Source organism: Miniopterus schreibersii, assembly GCF_964146895.1.
Source record: "Miniopterus schreibersii genome assembly, chromosome: 1".
NCBI lineage: Eukaryota > Metazoa > Chordata > Mammalia > Chiroptera > Miniopteridae > Miniopterus > Miniopterus schreibersii.
This window is the reverse complement of record NC_138101.1, coordinates 83,733,573-83,751,183: the sequence shown is the minus strand read 5'-3', so window position 1 is coordinate 83,751,183 and position 17,611 is coordinate 83,733,573.

The following is a 17,611-nucleotide window of genomic DNA, read 5'->3' as shown; positions in this document are numbered from 1 at the left end:
CTTTTATCACAGCTCAACTGTGTTTATGATAACTGAGGCCCCAAACATTTTTAATGATTTTCAGCATATTCAAGTAAAGAATACAGAAGACCACATATAATAAAACCTCACAATAATGCAAAATTGCAAATTTGAATATAATTTAATTGGTAATTGGCTCCAAAGGGCAGAAGAGGGGGATAAAGTGATCTCATGATCATTTGGGACATTTTCAGTTAGTGTACGGTCAATTGTGTATAATTTAATTTTCTTACATTGACATTTCAAGGAGTTAGCCAACCCAGAAAATTCACTTTTATGAATCCCCTGATGATGCCAAACACACAAAGTGTTACTTTACTATTTTCTGCCAAGTTGGCACTCATTTCAAAAGAACTAAAAGCAACTTTTTTTTCAATTGTACCATACATTTTTGCAAAATGCATTTTATTCACAAATATTTTCTTATTTGATCACTATAACAATCTTCAAGGACAGACATGTTTATTGCCCTTTAAAAGATGAGAATATAAATATTCAAGAAAGGTAAATTGGCATGGACACATGCTTAGAACTCACATATTTTTTACACCAGTTGAGTTATCAGCCATCAGGGGCATGTTGAGAGGAACTCTAATGTATTATACACCCAAATCTGATGGGGTGAGGGGACTGACCACAACAACAAAGAATTATCTGACACCACCTGGGTGTCCTATAATTCAACTCAATCTGACACTATCTCTCAGATGCCACAGGTTAAGGTTCAGTCCTACAAGATTTCCCACCTTCCCACAGACCCTACTTCAGGCGCCAATGGCAAACCCAGGTTGTCACCGGTACTTCTGACCAACGGGCTAGAACTTTCTGACGGAAGTTCCCTTGACCTCCTCATTAGGGTTGGATAAATTTGCTAGAGCAGTTCACAGAACTCACAGAAACATTTTACTTACTAGATCACTGGTGTGTTGTAAAAGAATATAACTCAGGAACAACCAAATCAAGAAGAAGTATAGGGCAAGGTAGGGGAAAGGGCACAAAGCTCCCCTCCCCTCTCCCCAAATTTCCACATGTTCACCAACCTGGAAGCTCTTTTAACCTTTTCTCTGGGTCTTTATGGAAACTCTATTACATAGGTATGATTGATTAATTCATTGGCCCTTGGTGATTGATTCCCCTTCTCCTCTCACTGGAAGTCAGACAGTGGAAGTGAAAGTTCCAACTCTCTAATCAGAGGGTTGTTTCCCCTGGCAACCACCCCCCCACCCCCATCTGTAGTTGCTTTGTGAAAAATCACCTCATTAACATAACAAAATACCTTTGTCACTCTTATCACTTAAGAAATTCCAAGAGTTTTAGGAGTTCCATGCCAGAAACTGAAAGGAAGCCCAAATATATATTTTTTATAAGTCATAATATCACATTCTCACCAAAGGCCAGTCAAGGAGGGTCCAAAAGGCAGTTTGGGGGTTTTCAAAAGAGCCCTCTCTACAATAGAATGCTAACCACATAAATTGATGGAGCTCCAAAGTGTCCCACCCACTCTGCCTTTTCTAGCATTTGACTTTAATTTAATTAACCCATGGAATCTGATTACAACACTTTCCCTACACAGAATGGTATCTGGGCACTCAATCCAACTCTTCTTTCATATCATAGATTGGAGATTAGTGTTCAGTGCTTTATGCTCCTGTTTCCAACTTCACCGACTCCTATCTGGACTGCATTTTATTCCCAGTCTTCATAAGGGCAACTTGTAGAAACTTTATCCTGTTGCAAAGCATGAGATAGGACATCTGTATTCTTATATACACATATCCATTACAAGTATTTTTATTACTATTCTTAAATGGACAAATTGAGATAAAGATAATCTGTAGTCGTTTGCTCAAGCTGGTGAACTGAGTAGACAGCCAAACTAAGACTAGAATCTGAGCCTCATGACATATGTTTCTGAGAAAAGTAGCTGAACAAGTTATGTATTTATTTGACAAACATATATTAGACTTATTCTATAGCCAGCCATGGTGCTAGCTCATTTACAGATGTTTATGGATTGCTACCTGAGTTCAAGGGGCTTATAGCGGAACTAAATCCAGATAAATATATATGAGCTTGTCATGGGTACCATCAAAAAGATAAAAATAGATTGCTATGGGATGACAGAAAGAAAATATTGCCAGCTGTGGAATCAGTTAAGACTTTAAGGAGATGTGAACTTTGAGCTGAGTCTTAGCTGGTCAATTGTATTTGCATATCCAGAAATGGAGGGGACAAAGAAAGAACATTCTAGGTGGAGAAAATTTTACAACTTGGGGCCCAGCTATGAGGATTCTGGTTAACTGCTGCCAGGGAGGGTAGAAAAGAAGGCCACAGGACTCAAAATTAAATTTGCTCATGGGTAAAAATGTGGTTAGGGCCGCATTTGAAGGACATAAAAAGCTTCTGAGGCCTAGAGGAAGTCACCCAACTTACAGAACTTAATAGCCCAAGCATGTATCAATAGAGAAAATATGGTGGTTGAAGCAAGTAGACAGCATTAGAAAAATCCAACATGGGATAATGGCAAGACCATGAACAGGCCAAACATGGGGAACAGGAATCTAAGATCAGGTACCTTGAGAGGCCCTAAAAGCAGAGAACATAAGTTAGGCAGCAGGAATCTCAGGCCTGATCCCACTTAGGGGCTCAGTATGGGATCATAGGCTTTAGGAAGGAATTGGCAAGAGCAAGAATGTCCTAGTCCCTGAAGGCCTAACATCCAAGCAAGTGATGAAGGTGGGAACTTGGACACAAAATGCAAAAAATCCAAGTACCATTAAGTAGTTGATAAGCAAAACCAAGTCACCAAAACAAAGAACAGGGACACAGGGGCTGAATATGACTGCTGTTTAGTCCCGGTTTGTTGGACCAAGTTTTCTTAAATTCACCAGCTCCTCCCAGAATTAAAGAGTTTTGCCCACAGTGGAGATGGCCAAAGGGGTTAGTTGTCTCATTGTGGAAGGAGGAAGGGTTCAGAATCTGGGAACCCAGAAGCACCCTGATAGGAATAATGGAAACAAAGGCTTTTTTTTATGTTTATATTTAAATGTATTAAAATTGTAATATCCTACACAGATGTGTTCAAAGGACACAGTTCCCAGAGATGTGCTTCCTAGATATAGCCGTCATAGTCCGCAAAGTATGAGGTGTCAAGAGCCTAGGCTTACAAGTCAGACAGACCAGGGCTTCTTTACATACCAGCTGTGTGATGTTGGGCAAGTTATTTAACCCCTCTGAACCCCAGATTCTTTTTCTTTTGAATGGAGACGGTAATACTATAGTGGGTCTCTGTCACTTTGGTCTGAGCAGCATCCATTCCTTTGGGGATTTATATCTTTCCCAAGTCATGTGTCAACTCATAGCAATTACTCAGTAAATGGTCATTTTTATTGATGATTATTACACTAGTACTAAGCTGTACAGGACATTTCTACATCTCTGCAAGAAGAAAATCTACAATATCATGATAAATATACTCACTAACATATTCTCATAAAATGCTCTCTCTAGTCTACATCATGTAAATTCTTACCTGGAGGGCCTGTGAGGGAAAACACCACTTACAGAGCCACATGTGCATCCAAAGGGCCCGCAGCAAGCTAGTTCCTGTTATTCTTTCTGGGCATATTTATTTTTAATTTATTTATTTAAATCCTCACCTGAGGACATTTTTTCCATTGCTTTTCAGAGAGAGTGGAAGGGTGAGAGAGAGAGAAACATCGATGTGAGAGAGACACATTGATTGGCTGCCTTCGTCACAGGGATCGAGCCTGCAACCAGGCACCTGCACTTGGCTGGAATCGAACCTAGGACCCTTAAGTCCAAGGGCCGACACTCTAACCAGTGAGCCACACCAGCCAGGGCCAGGAGTTCATTTTGTCCTTTGTTTTCATCAGGCATTTCAGTAACTATCTTAGAGCTCTGTCTCTCAGCCCCTGTTCGAGAGAGATTAGATCACATCTAATGACATGTCCGGCTTGAGAGATTATAGGGAAAATGTGAGTGGTGGTCACAGTTTAGCCAAAGTCTATATAAATTTTAATTACTACCTGGAGCTATACCCTGCACACACCCCTGTCCTGAGCTAGGCTCCACTGCTTTCCCTCTACATAAGCTGTGTAGGCATAACCTACAATCTTCCTCCAGTTCCTCACTCCTAGTTTTTATTTTTATTTTCATTCTTCTCTTTCTAGTGAAGCCTATGACATTAAACATGTGTGAGGACGTCTTTTATTTTATGTCAACAAGATTGGATCTTCCTCTTCCTGCTCCTGCAAAAGTCACAGAGTTGAAAACAAGGGCATGGAGCACATACCTGAGTCTCCTTGAGCCATCCACACCTATCATTCAGACGTGTTGCTTTGGCTTCTTCTTCTACAAACAGGTTTGGGTTTTTTTAATTACTAATATTTCTGCTTTTTTACAAAAGAGCACTGGCTTTTCTATGTGAGAAAAGCTTTGTTAACTATGAGCCCACAGAAGTGCGGTAGACAGAACACTTCAGTATGAACAGAAAGCTCATGCACAGGTTGCTTCTGTTTTCCCAAATAGATTTCACATTCCGATAGTCTCATCTTCTATTTCTTACTCCATAGCAGCTAATGTCTGCAATTGTTCTGTTGCCCGGGGGTGGGGAGGGATTAGAGTGTTAAAATGTTTGTAGCAGAAGCCCTGTGTTTAGGGGAGCCAGCTGGTTTGACCTGCTCAGCTTCTAGCCAACCTCTCCCCTCTCCCAGGAGTCCCATTTGAGCGGCACAGGGACACTGAGTTACCTGGTACTCTCGACTTAGTGAGAAAGGACATATTTTACATCTGGGAGAGAAATCAAATAACCACGGCTAGAGGTGAAATTTGAACACAGTTATCCTACAAATTTCCAGAAACTACATGCATAGGAGTTGGGCTGCACGTTTGTTTTTACCTTTTAAATATACCATAATAGCTCTGGCCAGGCAGTTCATTTGGTTAGAGTGTCGTCCTGATATGCCAAGGTTGCAGGTTCAATCCCCGGTCAGGGTACATACAAGAAACAACCAATGAATGCATAAATTAGTAGAACAAAGCAACATTTCTCTCTCTCTCTTACTCTCTCTCTTTCTCTCTCTCAAATCAATCACTCAATCAATAAATAAATATACTATAATATACTTGAAATACAGAAGCAAGATTGCTAAGTCTTATTTATTATGAGAGTTAGCTATTGTTTTTATCGTTAACATTATTATTCTCATTTTGTTTCTACAAATTTTCACTGTGTTCTAGAGCTCCCTTTTTCAAGTGAAGTCAGCATCCATGAATTCATTTCCTGTTTTGCCTAAACATTTACATTCCCTCTTTTTTACCCTTTTGAGTTTTCATTTATTGCATACACAATCAAATCTTTTCATAATAGCTGTCATATTTAACTTGGCTAAATATCATTTTAAACTTTTTATTATGAAAGATTGCACACAAAGTAATATAATGAACTCCTCCCCAAACTCAAGTATGGGCATTCCACCATAGTTGGTTCATCTACTTCTTTATTTTTTGCTTTTTTTTCCCTTTATTTTTGTTGCAGTAATATTTTAATAATTTCAAGCAAATCTCATACATCATATCTCTATGACTCTACAAAAACTGAGAAAATTTCTGTATATAACCACAATATTATTAGCTTTACTAACAAAATTAATGTTATCTAATACCCAGCTCAAAATTAAATATCCTGATTTGCCTAAAAAAATGGCATTTTATAGTTGGTTTGCTCAAACCAGGATTCAAAGAAGATCCCCACATTCTATGTAATTGTTTTCTTAAGACATAACAATGTACTTGAGAGGTAGAAAAATATCTCTTTTTCTTAATTGATTTTAGAGAGAGAGGGGAAAGGAGAGAGAGATAAAGAGAAACATTAATTTGTTGTTCCACTTATTTATGCATTCATTGGTTGCTTCTTTTTTTTTTTAATCCTCACTCTGGATATGTTTTTTTCATTGATTCTAGAGAGAGGAAGGGAGAGAGATAGAGAGAAACATCAATGTGAGAGAGAAACATCGATCAGTTGTCTCCCATATGCATCCCCACCAGGGATGAACCCACGACCTAGGTATGTGCCCTGACTGGAGATGGAACCCGAAACCTTGGCTTATCAGGATGACACTCCACCAACTGAGCTGCCTTAAGTCTTTTTTTTTTTTGAAATATGTCTTTATTGATTGCAAAGACAGGAAGAGAGAGGGAGAGAGAGAGAGAGAAACATCAGTGATGAGAGAGTCATTGATCAGTTGCCTCCTGCATGCCCCCTGCTGGGGATCAAGCCAGCAACCCAGGCACGTGCCCTGATGGGGAATCGAATGGAGATCTCCCAGCTCATACGTCTACGCTCAACAGCTGAGCCACGCCTGCAGGGCTCTCTTAAGTCTTTTTAATCAATAATATAAAATTACTACAAGGCCTAAATCCTCCTTAAAGACCTATTATAAAATTTACAAGGAAGCAATTTTTTTATTATTATTACTAAGCATTTGAGAATGAATTCTTAATTGGATTATGCTCTTCAAGTACAAAAAGAAAGAGGGGGGAAAAAAGAGGGAGGAGAAAGAGAAAGAGAAGAAAGCCAGAGAAAGAACATTTCTGACTTTTGTTTTCTCCTTGTAGATTTTTATTCTTCAACAGTTACCTTCTGTTATTTCTTCCTGCCAGCCCCCCTACACATTGGTTTCTTCCCATTTTCCTTGTTTATGTGAGGAGTGACCACGCAGCATAAAACCAGATTATCAAGGATAAAATGTAAAACCCTATCATCCACTTAACTAAAAAAATAAGAAATTTTTTTTAAAATAAATTTTTATTTTTCAATTGCGGTTGACATACAATATTATATTAGTTTCAGGTATACAACCCAGTGATTAGACACTATAACTTACTCAGTGATCATCCTGATAAATCTTATACCCATCTGACACCATACATAGTTATTACAATATTACTGACTATATTCTGTATGCTGTATTTTACATCGCCATGATTATTCTGTAACTACCAATTTGTACTTTTTAATCCCTTCACCTTTATCACCCTCAACCCCTCCCATCTGGCAACCGTCAAAATGTTCTCTGTATCTATGAGTCTGTTTCTGTTCTGCTTGTTCGTTTGTTGTTTTTTAGATTCAATTGTTGCTAGATATGTATTTATTGCCATTTTATTGTTCATATTTTTTATCTTTTTTTCCTTCCTCTTCTTAAAGAAGGCACTTTAACATGTCTTTAATATTGGTTTGGTGGTGGTGAACTACTTTAGCTTTTTCTTGTCTGAGAAGTTCTTGACATGTTCTTCAATTCTAAATGATAGCTTTGCTGAGTAGAGTAATCTGAGTGATGGGCCCTTGCTTTTCATCACTTTGAATATTTCTTGCCACTCCCTTCTGGCCTGCAAGGTTTCTGTTGAGAAATCAGCTGACAGTTGTATGGGTGCTCCCTTGTAGGTAACTAATTGCTTTTCTCTTGCTGCTTTTAAGATTCTCTCTTTGTCTTTAACCTTTGGCATTTTATGATGTATTTGATGTGGGCTTCTTTGGGTCCATCTTGTTTGGGACTCTGCACTTCCTGGACTTGTATGTCTATTTCCTTCACCAGGTTAGAGAAGTTTTCTGTCATTATTTTTTCAAATAAGTTTTCAGTTTCTTGCTCTCTCTTCTCCTTCCAACATCCTCATGATATGAATGTTGGTATGCTTGAAGTCCCAGAGATTCCTTATACTACCCTCATTTTTTTGGATTATTTTTTCTTTTTACTGTTATGATTGGATGTTTTTTGCTTCCTTTTATTCCAAATCACTGATTTGATTCTCGCCATCCTCTACTCTACTGTTAATTTCTTGTAAATTAGTCTTCATTTCAGTTCATGTATCCTTCATTTCTGACTGGTTCTTTTTTGTGGTTTCCATGTCCTTTTTTTTAATGCTGTTGAAGTTCTACTAAGTTCATCTACTCTTCCCCATGGTTCATTGAGCATCCTTATAACCAGTGTTTTAAACTCTGCATTTAGTAGATTACCTGTCTCCATTTTGTTTAGTTTTCCTTCCAGAGTTTTGTTCTGTTTTTCATTTGGGACCTGTTTCTTTGTCTCCTCATTTTGGCTGCTTCCCTGTGTTTGTTTCTATGTGTTAGATAGAGCTGCTATGTCTCCTGGGCTTGCTAGACATAGTAGGTATCATGTAGGGTCCAGTGGCACAGCCTCCCTGTTCACCCAAACAGGGCACTCCAGGTATAGCCCCCACACACACCCTGTGGTCAGTGTGCATCCTCCTGTTGTAGTTGAGCCTTGATGGCTGTTGGCACTTCAGTGGGAGGGATTTACTCCCACACTGATTGGCTGAAAGGACTGGCTGCGACCACCATGGAAGATCAGCTGTGCAAGGGACCACGCCACAGAGCAGGACTTACTTCAGCAGGACTCTGTTGCCCTCTGAGTTCACCTCTTGAGTGTGTCACTTGTGGAGGCGATTGGGTGGTGCTTTTACATGGTCTGAAGCTGTCCACAGGATACATCAGCTCTGGGGTCTCCTGGGAGGTGCAGGCCAAGGTCAGCCACCACCTGTGCTCTGCCTGGGGCCACTTGGCATGAGCTACAAAGCAGTCTGGAGATGGATGCTACTTGTACTGGGCTTGAAGGTGTCCAAGAGAGGCCAATCTGGAAACCAGGACAAGCTGCTGCTAGTGCTGGACCTGGGGCCAATTAGCAAGAGCTAGGGAGCATGCTGAGGCCAGATGCCACTTGTTGAGAGATTTTAGGAAAGTCTGAAGCATGAGTCAAGACAGGCCATTCCTATGGAAAAGCCACACTGGAAACACCTTGGGTGAGGTGGGGTCACAGGATATCACCAGGGTGGGATAAACAGTGTGAGGCACGTTGATGGAGACTCAGATATGGTGCCCACCTATTGGTTTTGGGGGGGAAGGGCTCACAAAAGGAACAATGGCTGCTGCCAGTACTTTTGTAAGGAGAAAGCTGTCCTTCCAGCTCTTACCCTGATACCAGACAACTTAGTTCCTCCTAGCATGTCCCTGGTGCTTCTCAAGCAGCTGCCCCATTGTTGGGGCTCAGAGGGAGCAAGTCTGATAAGTCCAGGCAGGGCCCCTTTAGCAGGAACTGATGGGACTCCAGCAGCCCTTTGTCTCACTCATCCACAATCCCCACTAGTTTTTACAGCCAGAAGTTATGGGACTTCTCTTCCTGGCACTGGAACCCTGAGCCAGGGAGCCTGGTGTGGTGCTGGGACCCCTCAGTCCTTAGGGGGACCTCAGCCACTGATATATCCTCCTGATTTTTATCTGCCACACATGGGTATGGGACCAGGCCCCTTTCCCATATCCGCCCTCTTACCATTCTCAATGTGACTTCTTCTTTACATCCTTAGTTATAAGACTTCTGTTCAGCTATTATTTAAGGAGGTTCTGAATAATGATTGTACTGTAGTTTGGTTGTAATTTTGATGTGGTTGTGGGAGGATGCGAGTTCCATATTTACCTATGTTGCCATCTTGACCAGAAGCTCAGGAATCATTTTTATAGGTCGCCTTTATATACTTCCTGAGAAAATAGTCAACAAAATTATTATATATCCTTTAGGTCCTCCTTGTCACCTTAGGTCCTAGTGAGGTCAAGAAAGACACAGAAAACAAAGCTCTAACTTCTGAGTAACAGTGAACAATTGAAACTTTCCACTTACTTCTACTCTTTCCTAAAATTACACTAAATTAACAGTAAAGGAGTTTTTAAACCAGTAAAGGTAATTTTATTGGTATAAATTGGCAAAATGTAAACATTAGTGCTTTTTCTAATTTTATTTTTCAATTACAGTTCACATTCAATATTATTTATGTTAGTTTCAGGTGTACAACATAGTGGTTAGACATTTATATAACTTATAAAGTGATCTCCCTGACACTTCCAGGACCTACCTGTCACCATACATAGTTATTACAATACTATTGACTATATTCCCTATGCTGTACTTTATATCCCCATGATTATTTTGTAATTACCAATTTGTACTTTTTAATTCTTTCACCTATTTCACTCAGCTCCCCAAACCCCTCTTATCTGGCTACCCTCAGTTTGTTCTCTGTATCTATGTGTTTGTTTCTATTTTGTTTATTCACTTATTTTGTTCTTTAGATTCCACATATAAATGAAATCATATGGTATTTATCTTTCTCTGTGTTACTTATTTCACTTAGCATAATACCCTCCACATTGTCACAAATGGTAATATTTTGTTCTTCTTGTAGCTAAGTAATATTCTTTTTTCTTTTTTTATCTTTATTGTTGAAAGTATTACAGGTGTCCCATTTTTCCCCCCAATTGACCCTCTCTACCTCACTTCCATCCCCTCCCCAGGCCTTCACCCTGTTATTGACTGTGTCCATGGGTTATGCATATATGCATATAACTTCTTTGGTTAATCTCTTCCCACCCTCCACCTCCTTTCCCTCTTTCCTCTGACATATGATCGTCTGTTGCCTATGCCAATGTCTCTGGATCTATTTAGCTCGTCAGATTCTTTTGTTCATTAGCTTCTTCTTAAAGAAGACCCTTCAACATTTCCTGTAGTGCTGGTTTGGTGGTGATGAACTCCTTTAGCTTCTTCTTACCTGTGAAGCTCTTTATCTGACCTTCAGTTCTAAATGATAGCCCTGCTGGGTAAAGCAATCTTGGTTGTAGTTCCTTATTTATCATCACTTTGAATATTTCTTGCCACTCCCTTCTGGCCTGCAAGGTTTCTGTTGAGAAATCAGCTGAGAGTAATATGGGTGCTCCCTTGTAGAAAACTAATTGCTTTTCTCTTGCGGCTTTTAAGATTCTCTCTTAGTCTTTAACCTTTGGCATTTTAATTATGATGTGTCTTGGCGTGGGCCTCTTTGGGTTCCTCTTGTTTGGGACCCTGTGTGCTTCCTAGACTTGTAAGTCTATTTCTTTCCCCAGGTAGGGGAAGTTTTCTGTAATTATTTTTTCAAGTAGGTTCTCAATTTCTTGGTTTCTTTCTTCCCCCAATAATACGAATGTTGGGCCTCTTGAAGTTGTCCCAGAGGCTCTGTATACTATCTTCATTTTTCTGGATTCTTTTTTCTTTTTGCTCTTCTGGTTGGGTGTTTTTTGTTTCCTCATGTTCCAAATTGCTGATTTGATTCTCAGCATCCTCTACTCTACTGTTGATTCCCTGTAAATTATTTTTATTTCAGTTTGTGCAGCCTTCATTTCAAATTGGTACTTTATGTCATCAATTTTCTCAGTTGTTTTCGTAATACTCTTAATAATATGCTTGAGCATCCTTATAAACAAAATTCTGAACTCTGTATCTATTAGCTTGCTTGGATCTATTTCATTTCATTTCTTTTCTGGATATTTCTTCTGTTCTTTCCTTTGTGACACCTTTCTTTGCCTCCACATTTTGGCTGCTTCCAGATGTTTGTTTCTATGTATTAGGTAGAGGTGCTATGCCTCCTGGAATTTGTGGAGTGGCTTTGTGTAGTAGGTGTCCTATAGGTTCCAGTGGCTCAGCCTCCCCAGTCACCTGAGCTGGGCCTTCTAGGTGCTCCCCTGTGTGGGCTGTGTGCACTGTCCTATTGTAGTTGAGCCTTGGTTGCTGTTGGGATTTCTGGGAGGAACTGACCCCCAGGCCAATCAGCTGTGAGGACCAGCTGCAGCTACAGCCAAAGAGCTGCTGCGCTGGAGACACCCCTATGGAGCAGGATTTACTTCAGTGCAGCTTTGGTGTTCACCAAGTGTGCCCCTTGAGTGTCACTTGTGGATGTGGTAGGGTTGTAATCCAACATGGTCAGGTCTGACCACCAGGTGCACTGTCTCTGGGGCCTCCTGGGAGGTGCAAAGTCAACCTCTGCCAGTGCCTTGCCCAGGGCCACCAAGCATGAGCTACACAGCAATCTGTAGTTGGCTGCTACTTGTGCTGGGCTTGGAGGTGCCCAGGAGAGGCCAAGCTATGAACCAATGCAGGCTGTTGCTATTGCCAGGCCTGGGGCCACTTATCAAGCCGTACAGGACACGCTGCTGCTTGTTTGAGAGATTTTAGGAAAGTCCTAAGCATGAGGCTCGAGAGGCCACTTGCACAGAAAAGCCCTTGGAAATGACCTGGATGAGCTGCAGATGGGGAGGGGCAGGGCCTCCGGGAATCACAGGGGCAGGGTGAAAGGTCACGTGCTGATGATTTAAATATGGCGCCTGCCTGCCAGCCAACAAAGGAAGGACTCACCAAAGAAGCAGTGGCCTCTGCCAGCCCTTCTGCCTGGGAGGAAGCCGCCCTCCACCTCTCGCCCGGATCTCAGGCAGGTTAGTTCCTCCCCGAGTGTCCCGGGTCCTTTCAGGCTGCTGCCCGGCGCTGGGCTCAGAGGGAGCGTCCGAGTGAGTCTGTGCCGGGCCCTTTGAGAGGAGCTGCTGGGGCTCCCGCAGCCTCCGCCACCCTCAGGGACAGTCCCCGCTGGTTTCACAGCCCGAAGTTCTGGGGATGTCTCTTCCCGGCCCTGGAGCCCTTGGCTGGGGGCCTGCTGTGGGCCTGGAACCCCTCGCTCCTCCAGGAAACCTCCACTGCCGAGATTCCCTCCCGGGTTAAACTATGGCACCAGGTGTGAGCCCGCAGCCATGTCTCCCCAATTCAGCCCCGATCTGCCCGCGTCTCCACCCCTCCTCCTGGTCTCGGTGCTTCTTCAGCTCCCTGGCTGTGGGGCTTCTGTTCAGCCAGATTTCAGGAGGCTCAGAGTGATGGTGGTTCTGTATTTTAGCTGTAATCTTGATGTGGTTGCGGGAGGCGGCGGGTGCAGCTGTTACCTACACGCCATCTTGTTTCCTGAGCACCACATCTTCTTTATCCATTCGTCTATTGATGGGCACTTGGGTTGCTTCCATATCTTGATTACTGTAAAATAATGCTGCAATGAACATAGGTGTATATATCTTTTCAAATTAGGGCTTTGGGTTTTTTGGAATATATACCCAGAAGTAGAATTTCTGGGTCATAAAGTAGTTCCATTTTTAATTTTTTGGAAACCTTCATACTGTTTTCCATAGTGGCTGCACCAATTTTGGAATCTCACCAACAGTGTATGAGGGTTCCCTTTTCTCCACATCCTCACCAAACTTGTTGTTTATTGACTTATTAATGATAACCTTTCTGACAGGTATGAGGTGATATCTCACTGTGATTTTAATTTGCATTTCTCTGATGATTAGTGATGTTGAGTATCTTTTTCTGCTTTGCCCTGGCCTATTTGGCTTAGATGGTTGAGTGTCATCCTGTGCACGGAAGGGTCACCAGTTCAATTCCTGCTCAGGGCACATACCCAGGTTGGGGGTTTCGCCCTCAGTCGGGGCATGTACAGGAGGCAACTAATCAATGTTTCTCACATCGATGTTTCTCTCTCTCTCTTCCTCTCCTTTCCTCTCTCTAAAATAAAAAAAATTAAAATATTAGTGCTTCAACTCTAAAATTAAATTTTAGCAAAACATATATAGAACCCCAAAACATCTCTATGGACCCTAGTTTTAAAAAGTTTGTCTCACCTCTGTGATGGGGCTTTTCTCTCGAGGAAGACAGTGGACATAGTAGAAAGAGCTAGTAGCCTAGGAATCACTAGATCCAAGCTCCAGTTCCAGCCCTGCCCTTTGATAGCCACATGATATTAAGCTAATCTCTTCCCCTATTGAGGCCTCAAGTTCACTGAGTGGGAAAGGAGAATCCAGACCCCATATATGGTCTTCCACATGCCTTCCAGTTTCGAGAGTGTTTGTTTCTGGTCCCAATGCAAAAAAAAAAAAAACCTTAGGCAAAATCAAGTGAAATCCTAAACTCAAATTTTATTGAACCCAACGAAAGCAACCCAGTCCACCCAAAGGGTTTAAATAAATAAACAAGCCCATAAGAAAATCAGAGAATAGGAGAGCAAACAAAGCACCAAAATTATAAAAGCTGAAAGGAGATAGTTAAGTGACAAATGATTTAGCACCCTGAAAAAACTAAATCCTAAACTGACAGTGAAAAAAGCCAAGGAGCAACTAACTATATTTAAAGCAGAGAAGCTCCAAAAGCCTCAAGAACTGGTGGCATCAGATACCACTGGAAGTGGAGCTGAAATGGGGGGTAAGGTGGGACGGGCAAGGAGAATAAAAGAAGACTGTTGGAAGTCTATTTGAAAAGCAATCTTCATTTCACTTCCCAGCACAGACAACTACTGCCTCATTCCCAGAAAAGACTTCATTTCTGGAGGAACAATGGAGAGGGGCTTGGGGCTAGGGGCACCAAGGAATGATTGAAAGCAAGAGAAAACAGAGGGGTTAATTAGCACATGCATGCTGGATACCTCGACTGCCACCCTTTTTTTCCCTCCTCAGCTTGCAGAACATTGACAACCAGGCACCTTCCTTAAGCAGGATTTGAAAGAGCCTTTTCTACAGAATTTGACCGGCCCAAGAGCAAAGAACCTACTTGGAGGTTCCCCACTAAACAGCCTACTGTGACGTGAGTCAAAAGCTACCACACACAGCATTTTAGCTACCCATGCTTAAATGGGAGCTGACGCATGTGGATGAAAAAGGGGTGCTGTAATAAACCACAAATTCCTAACTGGGCAGGTCGTAGTAGGTGGTCATGCCCCAAGAGTATAATTTCTTTAGTGAGAGGTTTTTAAGCAAGCCCTGTCCATTGTTTCTGTGCATCTATATTAACACACCTTTGAAATTCTAGAAGTTATACCCCTTGAAGCTGTAACTACCCCTAAGAGAGCATATAGTCCAATCCAGCCCTGCTTTCTCCCACCCTCATGTAATCGTCCTTAGTTCCCTCCTTAATTTCAAATGCATGAAAGAAACTCAGTGGTTAGTGTAGGCCCACGGACTGAAGGGTCTCGGGTTCAATCTAGTCAAGGACACGTACTTCGCTTGCAGGCTTGATCCCTGCCCCCATGGGACACATGCAGGAGGCAACCAATCAATGTGTCCCTCACATTGATGTTTCTTTTTCTCTGTCTCCCTTCCACTCTCTCTGAAAAGCAATGGAAAAATATCCTCAGGTGAGGATTAAAAAAAAAGAAAGAAACTGCAAAACTATTATTCTCAGGAGCATTTGAGGTCTTGCTCCTGCATATGTCATCAGTTTGACTCAACTAAAACTAAAAATTCTCTAAAGTTTGGAGATTTCTCATGTCAACACTCAAGTATCAATAGACATCCAAGCAAAGCCTCTAATATGGAAAGCTGGACACTGTAAAGTTAGAGGGAACAGTCCTCGAGACTGCCTTCACTTTTGACACCAATTGCCAACTTGGGGGGTCCCTAAAACTGCTTTTAGGTTTCATAATTTGCTAGAAGGATTCACAGAACGTACTGATTTGCGGTTATACTCAGAATTATGGTTTACGACAGCTAAAGTAACAGATTAAAATCAGCCAAGGAAGGGTTTATGGTAGAGTCCAAACACAGAGCTCCCAGGGATCATCCCACCATGGCTTCAAGGACAGTATTAACTCCTCCCAGTAATGATGTGTGGCAATGCATACAGGGTATTGCCTACCAGGGAAGCTCACCTCGGTGCCCACAGTTTTACTGGGGCTTCATCTTGTAGGCATAGCTGATTAGTCACGTGGCTCATCTCAGTCTCCAGCCCCTCAGGATGTCAAGATGATTAATCATCACCCAAAGTGCCCACCCTAAATCATCTTGGTGTGGCTCAAAGCCCCCAGGCAAACAAAAACACTGCTATTAGGCATCACATTCCAAGGATTTAGAGATTACCTCCCAGAAGCCTAAGTCAAAGGCCAGAATTCTTTGGGGGCAAAATTAAATTCTTTACTATGCAGGCCACTCCTTGGTTTTTGGCCAAGGCTATCTTACAGCAAAACAATGAATAACTAACATTCCCATGGAAACATGTTCTTGCACAAATCCTTTCCATTTAATTATGAAATACTTCTGAGCACTGCCCTCCTCCATAGAGTGGTTCTTCAACATCACCCAAGACATTTTGGGTATTTCAGGTTTCAAGATTACTTTATGTGCTTCAGTCATAGGGGCAGTTTCAGTTAATGTCTGATAGCAGCTAGTCATCTCTCAAATGGGAATTTTATGATTGAAAATTCCAGTAGTTGCTGCTCACTGTTCGGTGGTGCTCACTGGCTTTTACCATAAACCTCAGTCTGTGTTCCACACGGGGCTATTGTATAAAGAATTTGTCCATGCCGGCACTCAAGCATTTAACAGGGCATTTATTAAAGTAATAAACTTTTGTCTATAAGATATTCTATATTGTCTCAAATTAATAACCTTTGTGGGCTTGGACAATCTTATCGGTTTCCATTGAGCATGTTAAATCAATGTTGGCTGAAAGACAGATTTACATGCCCTCTGTTTTACAATGCTAGGTAAGAGAGGTGTTTTTCAGTCAGACACAATTTCAATCCCCATAATACATTCTGGTAAAGGAGACACAAACACTTCATATGAACTCTGTTTAATCATTCCAATTTTCATCCAAATTTTCACTTTGGCCTTATCAGCCATTGTATTCCCATAGCCTCCTAATTAAAGTGTAGCCCCCTTGGTACTTTACCAACAGATTTTGAAATCACCATACATTGAGCTCCCATGTCAGGAAATCCGAGAGAAGGTTCTCCACCCTTCGCCCATTTTAGCCACTCATATGCATATGGCCTTGAGTCTTCAGAGAGGGGGCAGGCCGAGGAACCCAGGCCTTTTGTCTATCCTTACCTTTATTAAATTGCAGCACCATCAACCTGAGTGATTACAGATCTGGTTTCTGTTTGTCGTTTTTGTCTTTAGGCTTTTTAAATTTCTCAAAACTGGGATAAATAAAGCAGACATGTTCAGAACCCTTCAGGGTTGCGAAACCATCAGGGGCTCTCATTGGTCCACCCAAGTTCCCAGAGTGCGGCCTTAGAACCTTTGTTTTGACCCTATCAATGTCTGCTTTACTCATCCCATTTCCTAATTACCATTTAAAGAGTTCTACCCTGCCAGGATGAGTTTTTTAACTCCCCTCTTTCTCTTTCTCCATTCTATTATGAATCACTCTAACTTTCTTCACTACCTGTTGTTTTAACATCATTTTTTCTTTGGTAATGGCCGAGGGGCTAGCAACTGTAGCTCAGTATCCAAGCTTGGCCCGATTACAAACCAGATTCAGATTATAAACCAGAATCTAAGCTTAACCTAGTGTCCAGATGTGCCCCAACATTCTCCTTTACTTTCTTTCATTTTAGCTGCTATAGATAACAATAACCAAGGGGCAGTATATTTAGTTTGTTTCTTCTTGTTTTGCATTTATGTATGCATTCAGTAAGTTGGCTCCATCATTTCTAAATTCCATTGTTAACTTTGGTTCCTTACCACAGGTGACCCTGAAGCCATCCAGGAATCAAAGGATCATTGTCCCATACTCTTTCATCTTTCCTCTTCCCAACCCACAGCTTTCAATGAGTTCTGTGAGTTCTTTTAGCAAATTATCAAACCTAAGGTTAGTCTTGGGAACCCTGGAACTTGCAATTGGTATCAGAAATGAGGTTTGTCTTGCGCACTGTTCTCTCT